General features: G+C 38.6%; 1 long non-coding RNA gene and 1 pseudogene across 1 annotated transcript; one reads left to right on the top strand and one right to left on the bottom strand.

Annotated features, from left to right (window-relative positions):
• Positions 1–1,673: 1,673 nt before the first annotated feature.
• LOC144649864 (uncharacterized) lies at positions 1,674–2,123 on the bottom strand. Its single transcript, XR_013569962.1, has 2 exons — positions 2,039–2,123; positions 1,674–1,774 (listed from the first exon to the last, which is right to left on the bottom strand). It is a non-coding gene; the product is annotated as an uncharacterized LOC144649864 (long non-coding RNA).
• Positions 2,124–3,185: 1,062 nt separating this feature from the next.
• On the top strand, positions 3,186–5,608 carry LOC144648412 (uncharacterized; annotated as a pseudogene).

Below are 5,608 nucleotides of genomic sequence, written 5' to 3'. Positions count from 1 at the left end.
GATATGCCTTAATGTTGCCACAGGGTTTTGGTTCAGGCAGTTAAAACCCGAGAAGGCACCCTAGAAACCCCCACATAAAGAGAAGAAAATTTCACAGTAGCAGAAAAATCTCCATTTTTTAGAACATGGTTCACAAAGGATTGCCAAAAAGTGCGCAAAGGGTTGCTTAAAGATTGCTGGGGGTGAATAATGTGCCGCAAGGGGAAAAAAATGGCCATTGCACTGCACGTGATAACAGGAAACATCTTTTGCTTGAATAAATGCTTGATTTTTTTTTTTTTTTTCAAAATAAAAATTAGTGAAAGTTACATAGGATGTTTCAACATTGTTGGATGTCAAGTAATATGTTTGGCGTTAGTTCTTACATATAAATATGTAAACAATTGAGCAGATAAGGTGACAAGTATATGTAGTTAGTGACAATTAGGTAATTTAACAAACTTTAATTTAATTGATACCGAAAATGACATGGAAAGCATTACAGGCATATCATCCAGGGAAGTAGAGTTTTTAAGAAGTCAATGAAAGTTGTGAAAACAAGTGAAAATCAATTGCGTCTGTTTTGCACATATGTGAGATTATTATAATTTATAAGAGAGTGTAATGGGCCGAGAGAACAAAGAGAACATTTAAATACGCCCTTTAGCGGCGGTAAGCTTACGAACATTGAGTTAACCGGTAGATCAAGTACAAGAGTAAAAGTTCAAGGACATTTTTCTAGCATTGTAAGTAGTGTATTACATTATTACAATAACGTTATACTGTCCAGTTTAGGATTTTCGAGAGCTATTCGGCACAATTAAGTTATATTTTGTTCTTATTTATAGAACTTTTGACTACATTATATTGTGAATTGCGTACAAAGACAATCACGATCCAGTACAGAAATCAAAGTCACCGTTTCCCCTAAAGCTGTGGTGTTGCTACTTATGTCTCATCACTTCGAACGGCACATTGTTCGAAACAGCGTCTTATGGTGTAGGTTAACAGAAACCTTTAAACGTAAACACTGTCATATAATTACAAGGTTATTCATTTCACTCAAAAACTGCTTGTATTTGATTCATGAGTGGGTAGAATAAGGATCAAATATTGTTTTTTGATTCTTTAAACATGGCATATTTTGAAATTCCTGGAATTTTAAAGCTTTTTGGCTTCTTGGCAAGACATTATTGTAAGTTCATTTTGAATGTAATAGGGTTGCATGTAGTCATCACATGTTTTCAACATTATAACTAAAATGAAAGGAAAGTAAGTAAAATTTAATTTACTATCAGCAAGTTAATCGTACGAATCGAACACCAGTAAGAGTTCACATTGCAATGTAGTGTGTGGAAAGACCACCTGTGTACATGCATTAAATCGAGGTCAATAACATAACAGCAAGGCATTTTCCTACTCCAAAATTTCCCCTGATATATGCAGGACACCCAGTATGTGCACAGGACACCACACAAAATTAGGAATGCGGTCTCCTTCGTGGAGCGCGAAAAAATTTAATATGCAAAGCTGGAGGCAGTTTTAGTGAGAACTATTTCTAGTAAGCTAATATGTAGAAAGAGCATCTTTCAATTGCGAATGGAATTCCACAAGGTAGCAAACAAGTCTATCAATAAAGCTTTAAAGGAGAGCAAATGGATGCTAAATCATTTAATCATTGTTCAATATAAACATACCTTTACGACGGATAAAAAATATACCACTTGGATCGAGTTTCCGACCCCATGAATACACCAACACGGAACTGTCAGTAATCAACTCCGCAATTTCAAACCTGCAAATTACAAAGCACGAATTTCAGTGGGATAAAAAATAGCTAAGAAAGCTACAGATTAGCTAAGAAGAGCAATGGAATGCTCTTACGACCAGAGTTTGTGAGATATAAAGTAAAACGCGGGCAAAACCGGTGCGAGATTTACATCACACCCCGCGTGCATCTTAGCTCGACAGTTTGCAAGCACAACATGCATAAAAGCGTTTAATTTCGCACAAAACTGCCCAGCACGAGGTGAAGTTTGTATCGAACAAATTATTTTACCTTATTGAAGCTCTGTCTGGTGTGAAAAGCTGCCCCCGTTTGCTGTATTAGCTGCACTGACTCCCAGACTGGACCTTGGCTCGACAACATTCGTGGCATAATGTTACGCTGAGTAACCAGGCCAGCGTGAACTCTTCGGCCTTGGCGACGAGATTGTCGAACGTTGCCGAAAGTTGCCGATCGGTTGTCAGAGCTTGTCGTGATTAAGTTACTGTAGACCTTCAGAGGCCAAATTTTGCAAAAAAAAATTATTTGCTCGTTCTAAGCTAAAACACTTATTTAAAGTTTGGTGAAAAAGTTAATGTAATATAGTTAATTACCGTACCCAAATTCGCAACTAGCCAATCAGGAGCGCGATCTACTGTCCTGATATCCTACGATATCAAGTCATTGCTCGTTTGGTCTCGCCATGGGTATTTTGGCTCGATTGCGTCTCGCCAAAATACGAACCATGGCTAGACCAAACTCGCCTGATATGCCACCGAAGCGTTCCAAAACGGTACGATAACTTATAAATAGTTACGAGATATCGAATAAAAACTTCTTTTGAGAAGAGTTAATAAATCTAAATAGCTAAAGGTGTTACAATCCTAATAAAACATGGAGAACCCTGTCCAATTTTCGCGGTAAACTTCATCCGGCGACTCAAGTAACGCAGATTTGAATGTTTTAGTAACATCAAAAGAGCTGTGTTGTTTAGCGTGGGTTAGGCCATAAGGATCCCTGAATTTTTATGAAAGAGTCTGTAAAACATTGATATGATTTCGTGTAAAAAAGAAAATCGGAAAGAGAGAAGAAATCTTGGACGAAACATCGTAAAAAAAACAGGCCGAAAAAAAAAACGCCAATGAACGTCAGAAGCAACTTGATGTTCAGTCGGAGTTCAATAATAAATCGAAGAATAACACTCCAGGAAAAGCTTTCCCGAGCGAATTCATCCCCGTACTTTGTTTGGGATTGCCGCTCAGCCGATTTTGGCTGCTATTTTCGCCGCTAGTTTCCTGTGTTAGAATCCATTCTGTTTGTTCTTCTATCCCCAGTTACTAACTGCTAGTATTCCAAATATTTGGACCAAATATACGGTTTCTGAAAAGTGTGTTATCTTCTTGGGCCACCGTACGAATCAATTTGATTTGAGTGCAAAATAATGTTTTCAGAGTATTTCAATGGTTATCTTGGTAAGGAGTCTTTGAGAGAGGATGATTTTTTAACTTATTATTCCCTTCAAAGATTACAATTTTCATGCGCGCCTTGCGCGGTAAATAGCAAATGATATTTGGAGCTTGAGTAGCCAGTCATCGCGTGACAAAAACGCTGTCCATTGTTTAAGCTTGTTTAAGTACATACTCATATTATCCGATCTAAGCCAACTCATACTGGAGACCTAATGTGAGTTATATGTAGACTGACTAAAAATCTTCGGGTGAAACGACGTTTGGTTGTGTTGTCCTGCATTTCCTTTATAAACAGTTGAGTCATTTTTCTCTTTAAAACAGGAAGTGCAAAATTCAAAGTGACAGTCGGTGGTGGACATGTGCATGTGTTATGTGGTGACAATTTCAAAATGGATGTGGCTGACAAGGAAGGTGAGATAACAGAATACTTTAAAGAAGTGGTAAGTGGTAAATGTTAGATATAGTGAAGCAAATATCTTTTTTTTGGAGCCAGAGACTTCAAGACATATGGTGTACATGTAATCTTGCAACAAAGAGAGACAACTGAAATTCTTAGTCAGCTTTGCAAAATCACATCAAGATGGCAATTATTACCCATAATCTTGTGTCGAAATTCATTAAGACTGACAAAAGTTTTAGAGGACCATTTGCTAACCTATAGTTAGTGCTATAACTTTTTTGAATTTCCATAGCAATTTCTGAAACAACAATCTCCATCACTGTAAAAACCTTTTCGTGTGCAAAAGCCAAATTTATAACAATCGGTATTTCAGTCATCCTGGTACGCGTCTCAGTCAACTTGAGGATCCTTTCCTTTTAACATCACATGCCACATATATTTTGCACAATTTATGGTTATATAAATTTCTGTCTCTTTTTATATGGAACATACGGTATCACTCCCTTCTAGGAATATCATGCAAGAATTCACACAATGTCAACAAGATCAAGTGATGTAAAGATTACTGGTCCAGGTAAAAGATTGAATTTTGGTTGTTGTTGGGTTAAAAGTAGCTACGGCCTTGTTCAGACATCGTGCTCCTGCCGTGCCGAACTAAATTGCAATTAGGTTCGACTGTAGCACGGCAGAAGCACGACTCTGATTCAGACGTCGTGCCAGAGTCGTACCAAATACAGGAGTACTGAATCAACGTAACAATTAGTCAGCGGTGATCCAACAAAAATGGCGCCGTTTTCCAAATTGCAGCAAAAACTCAAAGAAAAGCAACAGAAAAAACTTTTCCTTTTGCAAGTACGGCGAATGTTAGTTTGTATGCCCGACTAGTTTCCGAAAACTTGCTTATTTTGGATTTAGACCCGCTAGTTCTTCTTCGCCCTGCTCCCTGTCATTAGCGTCATGTACTTCGTTGAATGAAACATCCTCGACGTGCTTTTTAGCAGAAAAATATTCATTGTATTCCTTTGGCTGGCCGCCATGGTTTTTGCCGTCTGGCAAGAATAAAATTCAATTTGCATACTTTTAAGTATGCAACTGGTGACGATGTAAAACATTGTCACCAGGGTCTTCCCCGTTTTCAAAATGGCGGCTAAAAACGGAGAAGACCCTGGGAACGAGGTTGTGCGCATGGACCGTAATGGAGAATTATTCTCGGGTCTCCTCGTAACTCCTCGCGGGAACGTAATCCCGCCAAAATACATTAATATAATTTATGAATTTGGTTTGGTGCGGCAAAAGCACGACGTTTGAACCGCTGCCGTGCCAGAGTCGTGCGGCACGACATGCCGTGTCGAACTAAATTGCTTAGCCGAACTCAATTCAAAAGTTTGATTCAGACGCCGTGCTTCTGCCGTGCTTTTGTCGAACGTAATTCCTGAATTTAGTTCGGCACGGCAGGAGCACGATGTCTGAACTAGGCCTACGTCACGAACGAGGCATCTTGAAAAACTCGGCAAGTTTTTTTAAAGTTTGTCTGTCGTAATCCATCTTAATCTTCGTCAGTTTTCTGCGTAAAAAAACTATTTCCCCTGGTGTGGAAGTAATCAGAAGTATGACTTGCAATATCATGACATTGCGCCTTTAATTACATGGTATCTGTTTTTGTAACACTAAGCTCTTGTTTTATTTCTCAACAGATGAGTTGGTATCAGCAATAACCTACAGAGTGTACTGCCAACTGGCCACACTCTTAGTGAGAGACATAATAAATTTTGCAGGTAAATTGTTCAACCTAACCCTGGAGGAAGCCATGTCTAACTCAAGTGTGGATGCTCTCTTCCAGTTGATGAAGGAACGACGTGTGAATCATGGTCAACTTGTGCAAGTTCTAGTTGAAATGCAAAGATTCGATGTCTTAAGTGTGCTTACTGAATTATTGAATCAGGCTATCCAGATCATCCGGAACAACATCCCAATGTTTCAGATAATATTATATAA

This window comes from Oculina patagonica, chromosome 4 (assembly GCF_052425735.1).
Source record: "Oculina patagonica isolate OP01 chromosome 4, crgOcupat, whole genome shotgun sequence".
Lineage (NCBI taxonomy): Eukaryota > Metazoa > Cnidaria > Anthozoa > Scleractinia > Oculinidae > Oculina > Oculina patagonica.
The sequence above is the reverse complement of the archived record's forward strand: the minus strand, read 5'-3'. Positions and strand labels throughout refer to the sequence as shown.